Genomic DNA, 17,820 nt, shown 5'->3' on the forward strand with positions numbered 1-17,820 from the left:
AATCATTTTCCCCCTCCATTTTTCTTCATAGGTTTGTGGGGGGAGCATTTGTAAGTTACTGTTCAGGAAAGCAAGGGATATGAACCACAGAAGGCACTATCTGAGGTATGCTGACCCTCTGCAGTGGGGTCAGAGCCAGCCACCTTTCTGATGCGTCCCCCTTTGCCACACCTTTCTCAGCACTTCTAGCAAGGGGAGGATCTCCCACAATCCCCAGGACAGGTCCCACTCTGGGCACCCTTGCATTGCTCTTTTTGTGGCACTCAGTCCCTGTGCCACATCCCTCCTCTTCTGGTTCCACTTTTCACCCACTCTCATGGGTGACAATACATCCACGACTTGCATTGAAGCACCCACTTCACTGCTGGATTCTCAGACAAAGAACTATGCGAAAGAGGGAAGTGTCAGTAGGGTAAAAACCTTCCCATTTTCTTGGCTGGCTCTGATTTACCAGAGGTACTTTGCTGTATCCACACAACTTTTCTCAGAAAAGGGAGACAGAATATTCTTTTCCAGAGATATAGGACCAGCAAATATTTTAGCTATAAGCAATCTGACCAAACATAGAATGTTTTTTCCCAAATGATGAGTTGCTTTCAGTATATTTTGGATATTCATGATATGTTCTTTCTTGCAATAATTCAAAAGAGAGGAAATATATTTTTCAGTAGCAGAACCAAGAATGGCCAGAGCTCTGTATTACCCGTTATCACACCGGTCCCTTTTCCAGTCTGCTCATACTCTTGGCACGTAGAAATGCACAGTGAAAAAGAAAATGCAGTCAGTAAAAGTAACACTTGTAAAATTTTATTTTAAAATCAGAGTGTTGTAAAGCAGCAGCTACAAAATGAGCTGAAATCCTAAGCAATGACTTGTCTAGACATTGTTATAAGAGTTGCAGTGAATGTTGAGTAAGTGTTCAAGGAAATCTGAGTTGATTGAAACATCTGACTACTCTGTGTTTTAACTGGATGGCTGGTGCTGCTTCTGGTGCCAGCAGGATGAGAAGGATATTAAAATAGGGAGTAGGAGGGGATCAACCAAGAACAGTGAGAGGATAGTTCATCTCCTCTTCATTATTACTCAACTTAGTGAGAATGTTCTCTGAACGTGTTGGATATCCAGTTAATTTTATCCAGGTCTCCACAAAGCACAAACCCAAGTTGGCAGTACAGGTAGCACAAAGAGATGAATCATGTCTGAAGGAATTTGCTCTCACTGGATTTTTCTTTCTTTTTTCTCAGCACAAACAGAAACAATAGAAAAAGGGTTGAACTGAATATTTTCTATAAGACAGCTTAGCCAGAAGCTGAAAACATGAGCTCTGAGTTGCATTTTCTAATTTGAAATCTTTGTCTTTTTGCATTTTGATGGCAACTCACTTTAACCTATCATTCTGCATGATGGAATATCATGGACTTCCTGAGAGCATGTTGCATCTTCCAGGTGAAGCCTAAGTCTGAGCTGAGAATTTCTTTCTGGTTGGGAAGAGACATTTACTGCTTGAACTTGTTTTAAAACTCAAACTCAGGAATTTTGTGATATTTTTGTGAATCTAGGATGAAACTTTTAATCAAAACAAGATAGACTGTTTGAACTAGCCAGAGGTGTGGTCAATGGGGCATTAATATGGGACACGGAAGATTCAGGCTGACATTCCTGGTCTTCCCAGTTCTCACCAGGGAACAGTAGCAACCTATGAGCCAGGCTACTGAGCTAAAATTAGATGAAACAGAACACACCTTTTCTGCACAACCGTAACTTACAGATGTTGCAATGTACTACGCAGAACAAAGTTCCTTATCTTTCGAGTCTGGTACTGTCCTTGCTCAAAAGGCCACTTGGAATTCCATTGTGTACAAGTTAGGAAGCATTTGGGGAATTTAGGATGAACAATAGTAATGCAGTGAATAGTATATAAAAGAACTAACTAGTTAGATCTTAGCATCTTCTACAGACCACTCTGACCAGACATTGAGAGTTATTCTCCAACTCCAATATGCTGACAAATCCATACTATAAGAGGCAGAAACAAAATCAGCTGCAGACCTACCTATATACCAGAAAAAGCAGAAAATTTCTCCAGGGACATGGAGCCTGACTATCCCCTCAGGACTTCACACCAGGGTAACACTGTAATTTTTTGCCCTACCAGATCTACCTGTCTCTGGCAAAGCCCCATGTCTGTGCAGCCCCTTTGCTGTCCCACTGCAATGGGGTGAGTGCAGGGGCTCTCCTCCTACTGACCAGCCTCAGCAGGTTTCCCTTTGCAGGGAAAAAAGGCACATGACAGCCTGCAGTCCAGGCTGGCTTAAGGACCAAAAGCAACCACAAGTCATCTACATCCAGGAGTGACAGAGATATATTTATTTTCTTCCTCTCTCTAAAATAAAATAAACCCCAATTATAATCATCCTAACCATAACACTTCAGTTTGCAAACACTCACAAAGCTGCACTGGGCAATAAATCAAATATGTCACTTCCAGCAATTCATCTCTGGAGTTGGTTGCTACATGGCTGTAATATATAAAGAGGCTTTTTCCTGGTGATCCCCAGAGCCAAGATTCTTTTTGTTGGCTCTTCTTTAAACAAACACTCCTGTAAATTGCAGTTGAATCTAAATTTATCACTCAATCCTAATTATTTTTCTCTAATCAGTGGTTTGAGGGTGACTTTGGTTCTGACAGGCTGATACATTGTCATACTCATTTAAAAAAATTATTTCAGTTAAGCCAACTCCAAATGTATGCACATGATATCTCTGCTGCACACTCATCATCACCATGTAAGTCCCACTGAAGACAACCAAGACCTTTTGTTTTCAGGCAAATTGTCTCAAAAGAACAATAAAAATCAATAAGGGACAAAAGAAATTTCTGCAATGTCATGAAAGACCAGCAAAATGCACTGAGGCTCTGTCAAAACACAGCTATAACATCCCATCCCTTCCACATCACTCAGAAGGATACAAGAGAAATTTCAATAAAGCAACAGAATACGAAGGTTTATACATCTTTGATATCCCACAGCTGGAGGGAAAGACAGCAATTTACTAATCCTGTACCTTTTCCCTTTCATTAGTTTAAGTTTTCGGTTTTGGATGGTGCTAAATTTAGAAGGAGGGGTTAATTGTTTAACCTTAGAAAAATAATTATGCTTCTTTTGGCACTGTCTTAAACAATTTCATATTTTTAGTTGCCCAAAGGATTTAAAGCTCAATGCAATGGTAAACTCTTTAGCGGAGACTGTACCTGTGGATTCACTAAACAAAAAATCTGAGACTAAACTACAAATTTTTATAGATTTTGGATCTGCCTGCCTGTGCTGTGGGGAAAAAAAAAAAAACAATACTTATTTAAAACAAAACTTGAAATCAGGTTTGGGTTTTTTTATTTTTGTTTTGGTTTTTTTTAATCCAGTGTTTCAATACTGCATATGTTCAATTTAATTTCTATTCCAGTTACTACTGTCACTTGGCTGGAAGAAGAGGTGGTGTGGCATAGCTAAGTCTGGTTTAGAACTTTCAAACAATTTTTCAATCAGAATTTCTTGCAGTTCCGTAACTATTTGTCCTCCTATATGTTGTAAGCTATGGGATTTTTTTTCCCCCAGTAGAGGTAGTTGAGTAGTGATCATTCCTTACACTCTCAACAAAACTGGTGATCAGCCCAGCCTTGTCATTCATACAGATCTGTGTACAGAGGTAAGAATTTCAATCTCCATTCTGGTCACTGTGTTTTCAAGTTCATTGATGCTAATATAGTTCCCAAAAATGTTACTCCACTCTCCATTTCAGCAGGAACAAGAGTGAACATTCACTCCTCCCATTTCAATTTTCCAGATATTATACAGGCCTTTCACATATTTTCTCTACTAGTAAAAAAAAAAATGAAATCAGGGAAGAGAAAGGAATGTGGTTTCCATTCTAAACAGAAAAAATTATATGGTATAAAGTGCCTAATCCAAGGGGTTGTTGGGATATTAATACTAAAATTTGATTAGGAGATGGAATGGTATTGATATCCCTGGTTAGCATATACTGGGTTTACCTAAGTAAATAATCTGGTAAAACACATAACAAATTTATTTATGAAGACAGGAAGAAGAGAGCAATAAACAATTTATATGACAAAACCCCTGTACCAAAGTATAGCAATTTAGAGAGAAAATAGTTTCTCATTTCTACTTACAATAGATACTAGACTTCTGTGAATAGTTATTTACTGACAATCAGTGGCTTTCTGTGCATATTTTCATGCATATATATGTATGTATATATATTTATTTATACACACACACACAGAGCCAAGACAAAGCACATTCACCTTCAGCCCAGCTTTTCAACAGTTGCCTCACAAGGAATTTCAGTGAGCCTCATCTCTCATCCTCTGACACCCTTCATACATGTGTAAATAGAAACACCAAGTGTGGACTGCAACATCAGAACAATGTGCTTGTGTCGTCAATCATTTGCACTCGTTCTGCAGAGATCCAAATACCTTCATAAATAAGATTTTTCTAAAGACCTAGGAAAAACTACTCCACATTTCCTGACCTTCTACTGTTTGTCTTGAAACCCTTCAGGTTTTCAGACTTCTAACTGTTTTGTTTCTAATATTACTTCAAAGTTTGGTGCTATCCTCCTTGAAGGAGGATATGAAGACGAGCCAATCTTTCACGTGACTTTGCTCAGGTGTTCATCTTCTTGCCACATATACTTGATTATACTAATTTGTTTTCACATATTAAAGTTGAATGTACATATTCATAGATCAGGTAGTATTCCTGTCATGAAAATTGACTGTGCTTTGAGTAAGAGGACCCTGATCCATTATTCCAGATCTTTCATGCTCTCTCAGTCTAAAGGTTAATTACCACTACTGACACAGTTCCTAAGTGCTGTTTGAAATAGCACAATACTCTACAGATATATACAGCAAAACCCCTTGCAATATGAAAGAGACCAAATTTAAACTAGATGAGTTTAAAAATTATATCTGACTACTCTCAGCAAAGTTTATAGACATTTACACATGTGCCATACAACAGGGCATCCTCCTAACAATAAGCTTTCATGTGCTCAGCAAAGGAGAGAAGAGAAGGTTTTTGCCCTACAGTCAGCAGAGTCCTCTCTGAACACAAGAATAATGCATGGCTTGGCCAGTCACTGTCACCAAGCAGTGATGTGTATGAACTGCAAAGAGCATTTTCATGTTTAAGATGAAATAATTTATTTTTAAATATTCAGCAGTCAGTGCCCTCTTTGTATTGTACTCACAGGGTCTCAAGTCACAGGCTGTGATTCCATGTGGCCAGGAAGGATACTTGTCAGCAGTTGTACTGTGAGCAACAGCAGGAGGCTCAGAACACGCATGTGAAATAAAGTGCACACGCCAGAGACTGCACATTGGCTGGTTTGCTAAGTGGCACCAAGCGCTTCACCCTGCGGGAGCCCTCAGATCTCTGTGCCGAGCAGCTGGGTTGCACTTTTCTCCTATCAATAATAATGATAAATAATAATAACAGCAGCGAAGGAAAAGGAAGCTCTGTGCTTACAGATTGCACCAGGTGGACTTTGTACTCCTACTTCCAAGTGCACAGGGATTACTTCACCCACCTGTCCCCCCCACAGCCTCCGCTTTCACAGGGCTGGCTGGGGGGCTGAGATGCAGGACTGCCCTGTATCCAGGCAACAGGCAACCCTGAGGCTCTGCAAACATCTGCAGAGCACAACAGGAGAAGCTGGGACAGGTACCTCCCCAGACTTCATGGAGCGTGGGATAGAAGGAGCTTTTCCAGTTTTAAAAAATAAAGACAGAGAGTAAAACAAGCTGCCAAACTACTTTCTGTCAATGAAAGTCCAAGGTCTCCCTGGGGCTGCCTGCTTTCCCAGCACTGCTCCCTGGGAAGGGGCAAAACTTACTGTGACCATCTCTTTTCTTTCTCAGAGCTCTGTATGTTCTCACCTAGGTACACCTCTACACCTCTACCTACTGCAGGAATTTTCCAGATTTACTAATCAGCATTCTCAATAGCCACCAGTCTCAATTCTTGGAGCCAGGTTTTGACCAGGCAAAACCTAGTAGTGTCATGATTAATGGACATGCACCCACATTACCAGGCTTCAGAGATGTCTTGTGGGAGGAAAAGATCAGATGAGAACAGATGATTCATCAATCTTTATATTTACAAGAAGTTCTTCATCAGTAAAAGGATAAACTTCTGGGCCAGAGAGATGTGTGGGAGGATGTACACTGACTCCAGTGGCATTCAGATTTCATACACAGTGCCTTGGGCAGGTTTACTCATGATGCACTGTTCGACTCAGTTTCCAGCTTCAGCTGATGTTGACGGAGACTGGGACAGTCTGATGAAGATTTCATATTTGAGGAAAGACCAAAGAACATCATGAGCTAAGAAAGTTATAGACACAAACCTGGTCCCCAAGCATCTTCAATTCTCAGATAATCTACAGGCCACTGATATTCAAAACACAAACTGCAGAGGATGAAGTTATTTGACAAAGAATTGGAAATATGCTCAGAGAGCTTCTGTAGCATTCAGCTGCCTTTCAAACAATTCTTCATATGGAAGAACACACACCTACCATATGGACATTATGTAATTGCAAGATATACAGGGAAGAACGGCCATGAATAAAAAAAGGTATGACAAATTGCTGCATGAAGATGCTCTGATCTAAACCAGGCTTAATTCAAAGAAACCTTATGTCTAGGATGAAAAAGGGGTCACAATGGCCCTTTCCTACCTTACTTGATCCTGTGTCAGCATCTGAGATTCTTAGCCATAAACATAATTTGTGATACAACAACGCTGCACAGCAAACACAACAGGTAGCCTAACCTTCCTCATCATCACAGTCCTAATACACTATCCTGTCAGGATTTTTACTTTCATGCACCATGACTAGAAACATTAAACAAACCCTACCCCTAGAGCTGTTTGAAAAGATAAAATCAGAAGCACTCTTCAGAGCCTGGGAATTCTTATGACTTCTGCTGCAATTTCAGCTCCCTGCCCATACCTTTCCTTCTCTCTTACCAACTTTTACAGCCTCACTGTCTTGGCAAATAGCTTATTTTATTTCTAGCACTGACAGCTGTTATTGTAGGAGACAGCACAGTATAAAGTTACTCATTAGAGTAGGTAAAGAACCACCTCCCTTCAACTCCAGTTGAACTTTGGGAAAAAATAAGTACAGTCCTCCTTTTCTCCTTTGTGAGAGATGGCATGGAACATCAGAAAATACTGGCCTAAGTGAACATTGTACAGATGTCCTCGAGGAGATAAACTCAGGGCATGCAATTCCCATCCTTTGCAGTACAGGGTGTGTCTTCCCAGCCAGCTACACCAATTTTACAACAATTTGCTGAAGTCAGAAGGGCAAGGTGGGACCTGTGTACCAGGTAGGTGTCCTGGATTTCAGTCTGAGTTCACCCACTGACAGAGGAAGAGCAAAGCATTCTATCACTTAAATCAGACCAGCTTTCCCCCCCCAAATTCTTATGCACATAAAGACTATATTGAATCACATAAATCTTTTTTACAGCTTTTCCCTTCCCAACATGTCCATTTTGCAATGGACATTGCAAACTGCCATTGCATACTGCCTCAGCAAAAGCAAGAAGAGTTGCAGCAAAAAAATCTGGAGGTATGGTAAGTGGAAGGACAGAAGGATAAATAAAGGGACAGGACAGTGATATGGCACCACTGTAAAGCTGAAGCACAGGGGTCCTTTCTGAGACAAGATGTGCTCCAGATCAGAGGTGACAGCAAAAATCCAAGGGGACAGCTTAATCTTTTTTTAGGAAACTACTGAGATCTTCAGAGCACACTTCAGCAAAGCACTGCCACCACTGTCTTCTTCAGGACCTACAACTTAAAATACCCATTTAAGTGCTTTGGAGAAAATAGGCCAGATGCTGTCACCCACTGCAAAACCAACCCTTCTGCCTGGTGCTATTTTGTGCAAATTGATCCATCATTCAGAAATTAAAAACAAAATGAGCAGCATTGAGAGACACATCAGAGGAGCTCTGATTGAGAAGAAACCCAGAGCGATGCTGATTGATGACTCCCAGAATGCCCTTCCCCAAAGCAATAATGAAATACGTGCCTGGGACGGAAGCCCTGAGCGCTGCATGGAAACATTTGAACAGTTCGCCTTCACCCACAGACCTCCCTGCCTGAGGAGCGTATTTAAAACAGTTCTGCAAAGCACTACAGCCAGGGTCTCTCCTGAAAAAAACCAGACATTCCCTTCCCTTCCATCCTCCTCCCCTTTAAATCAACCTCAAACCCCAAATCTGGGGGCACCTCTACTATGTGTATAATGGTATCTGCCCAACATTCCTCAGTAACAGAACCACTTGGAATGGGGAGGAGAGTGCTGCTCATCCTGGGCCGGCACAGTACAAGGGGTACAGGGAAGATAAACAATGCCCTTTGGAGGTTTCAAACAGAGCCTTACTGCTGGTGCTGAAGGCAATTATTTTAATCCTCAGCTGCAAGTCACTGGGACACAATAAAAGAGAATTAGCAAAGAAAACATTTAATGATAACAATGAGCATTCATGTCTTATTCCTTGACTTGCAGCTGAGAGTACTCAGTAATTAAGAGGTGGAAGAGAAAATAGGAACAGGAAAACCTAGAGCAGTCTCCTTGCCACTAAGAGTGGCAAAAGCAACTCATCAGCAGGAAGAGTAATGCCCTAATCATCATTTTCCTGCCAGACAAGCCCCAAAGTCTTTCAGAAATGGGGCACATAAAGAAATTTTATATTTAAAAAAAAGCAACCAAACAAAAGTTACTCTGCATCAGTATACTCAGAAAGAACATAGCATGACCAAAAGATTCTGCTGTTTGGATGACAAAAAGAAAAAAATTAAAAGACCAAACCAGATGGGAAGAATTGCTTCAGTTTGAACTGGTAAAGATTTCTTAAAAAAAAAAAAAAAAAAAAAAAAACCAAAAAAAAAAACCCAAAAAAAACCCAAAAAAACCCAAAGGTATTACTTCACATTAATTCCCCAAGCTTTGTTGACTCTAGGATGAAATTTTATTTTTTTACAATTTCTAACTTAAAACCCAACAACTACCCCAAACAAAACACCACACAAAACAGCACAAAACCTCTTTTTATAAAATGTTTGGATCTAATTTTAATATGAAAATGTAGGTTTCATTTTTTGATATTAAAAATATCAGCTTCAGCATTTCTAAACAAAAAATATATTGCATTAAAAATCTTGAAGTAAATATTTTATGTTTATATATATATATTTCATATATAGATGTGTAGCCCTATTATTGATTGAATCTATTTACTTAATTTTAACTTGATTTTATGAAGATGTACGGCTTTGTGAAGATTCTTGGATATAAAAGTTAGTGTAATTTTTGTCTTTCATAAAAATTATCTACTACAGAGATGTGATTCACACACCTGATATGCACAGCTGATTTTCTATTCACAGGAAAAGAACCATTAGAACACTAGACTTTTCATCAATTGTCATTACTACTGATCAACAGGAAAAAAAAAAAAAAAAACATAGCAAAAGACCAAGATCCCAAGGAGCTCAGGCAGCACTTTGGGATTAGCTTTGTACACTTAACATTCAGGACTACTGAGTACCACTGGGGATTTATATTGCTAGTCCTAAACATCTGGATTTACATTTAGCTAGTTTGGAGTTTTCCAAATGAGTTCTTTCCAGCTACATCTTGAATATAAACCACAAAAAACCACAAAACATTTCATCACTGCTTTTTAGAAGTCACCATCACTTATCCACATTTCCTGAGATGACTTGTGGAATATACACAACTCTATCCACCGTGTGGTCACACTAAGTCTCCGGGAGAATCAGAGCTTTGCTGTACTGATCTTCAGGTATATTTAACAACCATAAATTGTGTTAATGTGAGTAGTCTGTACTTACAGTCTTTACTTTGAACACTGGCTTTTGGCAGAAGGACCCAGAATAGCCGAATGCCAACTCCTGGTTCCAATCAGTTCAGAGAGACTTTGGCCTTCAGTGCTGTACCAGATAACATACAGAACTGAGAGATGGAAAGGGAAATGGAAAAGCAAAGGCAGTCCTGGCAAATAATTACACTTTCCAGTAACGTGATCCATACATGAATCCAACTCTCAGGCCAATAACTTGCGATAAACTTATTGCTCCATTCTGAGAGCTGGGAGCTTTAGCATAGGGGAGGGGGGGGGAAAGAAAAAGCTCTTTCCTTCTTGTTAACCGAATCCTTGTGGGAGAAATAAGTTAAGGTTGAGGATATTATTTTTAGCTTTCTTGGAATGTACTCTTGGATACATTTTGCAGCCAGGAACGTTATAAATGGTCCAGGTCAGTTTGAGGAGTCAGTGACAAATTCTGCCTTGCCAAACATGTCCTGTGTACTGCACTGGGTGTCCATCTTTCTCTCTCTAGCACCAGCAAGGGCTACCCAGACAGCAGCAAAAATGCCCAAGCCTGAGAACCCTGTTGCAAACCAGTGGGTTGGATAGCCACGAACTCTAATATCCTGTCGTTAGCAGTCACCAGGGAAAAGTGCCAGAAACAGTTCAAGGTGGCAATTACACAAAGTCAGTTCACAGGAAAAGCTTCCTCCTACCCTCCTGGGCTCAGGGGCTTGCTCCTGCCATGCTGCAGGTAGGGACTAAGCCTGTTAATGCTCCTAGATACTTTAAAATGTCAAGACAAGTCCATCTGAAATTAGTACCTCGTTAGTGATTGGGCATTTGAAAATAAATCTTTCACAGGTGATTAAAAAAAGAATTTTATGTTGCTTAAACATACTTCTTTGAAATAGATTTGTATTTGCACATGCTGCTGGGGGTGTTGGTCCACTCATACATGTGCTCTACTCCACGTTTTTGGGACAGGAACAGCTGCAGATATGTTCAGCTTAAGACCTCCATGTGCTGGGCACTGGAAGCTACAATACAAGCAGAGCACTGCCTTTATAACCCCCTCCATCTCACCCAGTCACAAAATGCCTGCATGTCCTCTCTACCTCCGCTCTCCTGACCCTTGCTTCTGAGGAGAACAGCCGTGAATGTCCAGCACAAGCATGTCCAAGGCTGCTCCTACTTTCTTATCTGCCAACAGCTGTCAACAAATGTAATGTCTGCCAAGGATGCAACTCCCATCCATTAGAAGGTAACGGGAGCATGAGTCATCTAACAAAGGACAAACCAGACATTAGATTATCATTATCTTTACTGTGCACAAGCCTGGCCAGCAGCTGACCTATGTGTATGCTCCTCTCTCAAAAGATCTCTCAAGATTTTAACTAAATAGATGCATCAATGCAAGCAAGAAAAAACCCTCAGCTTTAAAACAGGTCAAGGCACTCGATAGTAATAATAACCTTTTTCATGGTCTGCAAGTTTAAAAATCAACTAGTTTTTATTTTATTTTTTTTTAATGTAAGCTCAATAGAATTTTTTTTTTTATATGCAGTTTTACAAGAGAGGAAAGGGAATTTCTGGATTACTTCTTCATTTTTTTCTTCCTGTTCCTGTTTTGTCACAGAAAGGAGGAACAATGGGGAAAAATATGAAGATAAACTCTCCAGAGTTAAAACTTTTTCATCATCAGATTTCTCTGAAAAAGAATGCAAAGATCCACAAAGCTAGTTTCTACATAAAATAAAATACATTTCCTACAAGAAAAATCTTATCAGCTGTTTTAGCATCTTTATATAGATGAGGAAGGAAGGCAGAGAGAAATCAGCTACTTCCCACTGTCAGTATGCAGTCTAGGCACAGAGCTAGTAATTGAATGCAAAATTCCCCAAACCCACTTCACTGCTTAGAGGGTAATACTATCCTTATTACTGATTTTAGTAGTTATCACCTTTCACTGATCCCTGCTCTTACTCATAAGTCCAAGAATAAAAGCTTCAAATACATGCACATATACCCCTCTTATGTATCTATTTCCTGAGAAATCTCTACAGTGAGAGAATAGTTCTAGCAGCTTTTAAACTAAGCCCCCAGCTTTACACAATAATTTTCAAAATGCACAAATCAAAAGTGAATGTACTTTTGTAGGTCTCAAAATAAGCAATGCAAAGCCTTCACTGCCATTCTCAGGGACACCCTATCTCAGCCACTCCACCCAGGACATGGCACAGCAATGAAAGGCAGCTCTGCTTTCCTGTCCTGTCACATTGGGTAAACCTCATTTTCCCTTGACAAAGCATTTTACCCATGATAGAGTTAGTAAAAAAAGCTTTAAATTACTCTGTAGCATTAGATCTAAGTGACAGGAGCTGTTAGAGATATATTTCTAATGACAATTTCTTTCCTCCTCCATCATGATTGTTTCCATGTTACACAAGCTCCCAACTTCACAGGGATACAGGCACAGCCCAAACCAGTCCCCACTTGCACCACGGTTAGCATCAGAAGGATTAGCTCCATGGCTCTGGGGCAATACCTCCCAAAAGGTCAACCCACTGCTGGCAGAATCAGCTCTAGCGACATTCGAGTCCTAGAGTCATTAGAGACAGAAGGGGCTAACCCGTGCCACGTTGTCAGCAGTCACTTACAGCCTGATGAGCACCTCCTGCAGCAGAAGAGCTGAAAGCTCCCTCTATCCCAGCTGAGATCACAAGCTCTGCTCCTCAGAGAAGGCCCTCAGGATGCATGGCTGACCTGGCACTCGCCCTCGACGCTCCTCTCTCCCCGGTTAGCGTGCGCACAGTGAACGTCGGCTACTGCAGCTCCTGGCACAGTTATAATACGAGCAGGCTGCCACCAAAACACGTGGCCTGGGAGTTTGCAGGGAGCTTGGAACAACGGCTGCCGGGCCAGGAGCATCCCATTTATCTGTGCAGTGCTAACTCAGACGTCCCATGCCAGCTATGTACATGCCAGAAGCTATTTGCCGCTTCACTGGTAATTTGAGAACCAAGCACATGGGCCATCGCATCATTCCACACCACTCGCTGTGATATCTCCTCTTGATACCACAGTGGACAGCATTTAGGAGGCCCCAAATTGCCTTATGTGAAGAAAAAGCTATGTGAGCTCATTCCTCTGCTGTTCCAAGCCCAGAGTAAAGTAAAGCCCAGAAGGCTTCCCCAGTACAAGTACAGTTTATCATAGAAGAAGATTCTCTTGGAGACTAATTTTGTAGGTATTGGAGAGTAGCACAGCTTCTCCAAACAATTTAATTCACAGTCAAAAGAAAAAAACAAAGAAAATTAGATCTTTCTCGGGAATATCCAATTCTTTTGGTCAATGCAGCCTCCATTTACAGGCTTATATAAAAAACAATGAACCTTTAAAAAGTCCTTACTCCATTCTCACAATATCGCAGTTTCTTTAAAAGCTGTCAAACTGTTCAACATTTTAATAAGAAAAAAACTGTATATTGTCACTGCACACAGAGATAATCATCATAATAATATTGAACCATTAATATTCTGCCCAAAAATGTGTTTATAGAAAGTACTTTCCCTTTTCCCACTTCTGTAATCACACCTCAGCGAAACACAGATTGAGTATTGTGACATAATTGTGGTAAATCGACCTCAAAATTTGTCGCTTCTTCTTTCTAAGAAGGAGTTGGGTTTTTTCTACTTTAATTTTTAACAAGTTTGCAACATTATCAGTTGTTGATCAGATTTTTATCAAAAATAAATCAGCACAATCAGCAGAGCATCACTGCTGAAGGAACCAGAACTGACAGCAACCACAGAAAGCACAACTAAAAACTGCATCCCAATTCAAGAGGATACAAAAGCAAGAGTGCCCAAATCTTATGCTCACATGCACAAGCACATGCTCATTCCTCTCCAAGAGTTATCTTTTTCCCAGCTCCCAAACCTATGCTTTTCCCACTCCAGGCTCTGCTTCTGCTTTCTGGAGTTAGCCTTTTTTGTGCTCATGTTGCTCCAGCTGTTCCTTTGTAGGAGTTGCTAAGTGGATGTGTTTGAAGTTCAGACTTTTTCAAAAGAGCAGGCACTTTCTGTTCATCAATAAGTGACAGTTGCCCCAGGAAAAATTCCCAAACTTCAGGAGTCCTTTTCCTGAGCTGGTGCATGTTTAGACTGACCCCTGCTACCCGCAGAACTTCACCCCCGGAATAGTGCTGCTGGCAGCCTCTCTTCCTGCTGGCCCGAGCATTTCATCTGCCTGCTGGGATAGTCGGGCTGTGCTCATCCCCAGCAGTGGGCTTGCCCATCCAACAGAGAGGAAACTGCTGGCCCAAACTGGTGCATGCCACTCACTCAGCACTTCAGCTGCAAACATATATGAATATGAAGGTAGATTGTGAATGAAAAGGGACACAGAGGAGTGCTCTCTGACTCTGTCCCATGGCCTGAGCATCCTCTTAAGCAAGGAAAAAAAGGCAAGAAAGCAATCGTTATTACTCATTATTACTGAGTTCAAGATGCAGGAAAATGCAACATCCTCTCCTCCTGTCATAGTAGCTGGACATCATAATTTGCCATTTTCCTGCTTTGCCTCATCACCTGAACTGAGATAATAGAGACAAAGTAAGTCTTTTGCACAGCCCAAGATGTTGTACCATGCGTACAATGGGCTACCGCTTTCCTTTTGCCTAGAGCTTGCATCAAAACAGAATAACTTTCAGCAAAGGGGGGAAGAAAAAGTAACTGTAAGAAATCAATTTTTAGAAAGAATGTAACATTATGCCATTTTCCTTATATGGCCACTGGTATCCCATATGGAGGCACAAACAATAGCCAGCTTGGCAGGGGGTGGAGTAAGAAGCAGACTTGGGGGAAAAAAATTATATATATATATATATATATATATATATATATTCCCTGCTGGCCCTCACCCTCCGTTTCCTCTTGACTTTCTTTGTGACTGCACTGAAAGGGGTCAATAGCTCCCAGCTTGAGAAATGCAGCTTTTGAAAGGTCTATCACCAGCATCTGTATTTAAAGCATGCCTTTTACTTCATGCCCCCCCCAGCTAATGCAAAGCTTTTAAAAAGCGGCCCCCCAGCTAATGCAAAGCTTTTAAAAAGCAAGCGGCAAGATAAACTTCCAGGGTAAAGAAAAAGCCAAGGGGAGAGGAGGAACAGTTCCTATCTGCCTTGGGCTTACTGACACTTTCACTGGAATAAAACTTGACTGGCAAATCAGGGACAGGGAACATAAGCTGCAGATGATCCAGAGTGCTATGGATCATTACCCCTGGCTTTAGTCTCCACCTCCCCATGCTTTAAAGTACATTATGAAACCATATGAAGCAGCCAAGCACCAAACTGGAAAAGAGTTTCAAGTAATTAAAAACAATGGGAAAATTAGCACAGGACTCATTAAGCATACCAAAGCTTTGCAGTCTTCAGTGTTTAAGAATTTTGTATCTGACAAACACAAGCAACTTAGATATTAATAAGCTTAATTAAATTATCTCAATAATGAAAGACTGGACCAGTGGCTAAGTGGCTAAGATTATATTTAGGCTTTCTGTTTGAAGAAATACTCCAGAAAATGGAGTTATGACATGTTAGAGCCAGGATTTATTGAGAGGGAGGAGGAACAGGACTATAACTTCCTCCTTTAGTGCCAGAGGACAGGGCCCATGTGGAAGGCTGGCACATGCCCAGTTTTTCAGGACCCCAGGCTCCATCTCACATTGAAGCCTCATTCAAACATCCAATGGCAATTATATTGCAGTTGCTTTTTATATTAGGATGTTGTTTTTAATTCACTTTGGAAGTGGATTAATCCACACAAGGAATTTGTACAGCTCAGCTGTTGCTGTACTCTCCAGGTTTAACCCGGTCATCTGCATTCTGACATTCATCTGCTTTAGAAACTAACTGTTCCTTCTAATAAAACTTCTCCAAATTTGAGGGAAAAAAAAAAACAAAAAAAAAAAAAAAAAAAAAAAAACTGGTGAAATGCCTCAGAAAGATGCTCTACTTTGTATTAACTAAATACATCCAGCTATGGTTTTCCAGCTCAAATTTATTTGACTTTATCTGATTGTTTAACTGGAGCCTTTCAGTAAACATTAGAAGAAGCCCACATCATTCCAATAAGACAAGCCTGAAATTCACAGATTGAAAGGTGCAGTGGTACCTCCAGCAGCACCACACACAGCAAAAAGGTACTTCATCCTACCAAATTGTCTGGAAGAAAAGCCAAAGAGACCAGAATGCTCCAGAAGCACAGAAGTAAATTGCCTTTTTGAGTCTCTAGCACTGGCAGCATAGGACTTTGCATTTCACTTTAGTTCCCAATCATACTATCTTTCTCACAGGCATTCGAATACATTAGTCTGTACCTTATCAGATCCTGAATTACGATTGTAGACAAGCTCCTAACTCTGAGAAATGTAGTTCAGAGACGTTTATGGGGCTGTAATGAGTACTGACAGATAAGCCACGCTCATGCAAACATGCTTGCAACTGATGTCTGGTTTAACACAATACAGCCCTAAGCCTTCATAATACAGCCTAGGAAACAGAATCCTCCCTTCACCTACTACTAATTGCATCTGCAGCGGTCAGGGGTTGAAAGAGAAGTAAGCAGATTAATTCTATTAGCCTGTGCAATAGTATCCCAAGGGGACAAGGGAAAATCCCATCCTTTAAATCAGGACTGGTAGATGCTGCTGGGAACGATGTTACATACCAGTAGGGGATTAAGAGTTTGGACTAAAGGGCCTCATTTTTTCTAGATCTGGTTTCCATGAGTCATAGCAATTAGAACTGCAAGGCTTTTGTGTTTGTTTTTTCCCACTTATGGATGACCTGATACATCTTTCTGAGTTGAAAACAACATTATTAAATTAATTTCTTACTAACCCCTTTCTCCACAACATACAATCCTTTATTCCTTTTTCTTAAAAAGTTTTCTGTTTAAATTAAAGTATTTTCAATACAAAATTATTTTAGAACACAAAATCTAAGTACTACTTTATTAATACCTCATATATAACATTTTTCTTTTTTCAGCATATTCCTCCCACGCTTTTAACCTATATTTATCTCAACCATATGGGCAGTCTTGATCCTCTGAAAGTATATTTTTGCTGAGAAATGTTCCTCATGCTATAAATACATTGTAAGGTTTCATCCCTACAGACATGGCAGGCAGTGGTGACAAAGCCCTTCTTGAGCCAAATGAATGGGAAAAGTAATTTGCTCAATCCAGTGCAAGTGAACCTGAGCATCAGAAGCACTGTCTGCCTTACCTGTGTGCTGCTTTGAGGGGACAGACTTTCAGGGAAATACTTGTTCTCCTCACAAAGTCAGGCTGTACTGAATATGCATCTGTCAGGATCCTTGCTTCAGGTCTCTAACACTGTGATTGAGGCTGATCAACCTGTCAGAAACAGCAAGGAAAATACATAAGACACATACTGGACTGCCACCTTGTTTTACTTCCTCCTGCTTGGGTAAAGACCAACTCTTTCTTGTACACCTGAAGGAAATGAGGGGAAGCGTCTCCCAGTGACCCTGAAGACCCTGTCAAGGTCAGGACTAAAGGCAAAATCTTCTTCCTTACTTTCCAGTTCATTAGGCTGACCAGAAAAGAGCTTGGACTGGACAGGACTATTTCTAGCAGAATAAGAAGGAAGCAACAGAGTTATTCCACATCTTCCCCTCTTGCTCCTCTACGCAGCAGACAAGAGTCATGCCCAGGAAGAGGTGCTGTGAGTCCCCAGAAGACAAGTTCCAGAACAGAGGATGGAGTGGTGTGTGATAAAACATAGGTAGTTAAGTGTTTAACACACACACCCTTTCTCTTTGTAGGCAACAAACATGCACACAT

The 17,820-nt window shown here is 40.6% G+C and overlaps 1 protein-coding gene across 3 annotated transcripts in view; it reads right to left on the reverse strand.

Moving 5' to 3' along the window:
• The window catches only part of TSPAN18 (tetraspanin 18), a 121,668-nt gene that overhangs the window by 41,915 nt on the left and 61,933 nt on the right, over positions 1-17,820 (reverse strand). For all 3 annotated transcript variants that reach the window (XM_053981051.1, XM_053981050.1, XM_053981052.1), the window contains one exon: positions 17,240-17,370. The gene's annotated coding sequence lies outside the window, so the exon portion shown is untranslated. The remainder of the gene's footprint in view (positions 1-17,239; positions 17,371-17,820) is intronic.

Source organism: Vidua macroura, chromosome 6 (assembly GCF_024509145.1).
Source record: "Vidua macroura isolate BioBank_ID:100142 chromosome 6, ASM2450914v1, whole genome shotgun sequence".
NCBI classification, from domain to species: domain Eukaryota; kingdom Metazoa; phylum Chordata; class Aves; order Passeriformes; family Viduidae; genus Vidua; species Vidua macroura.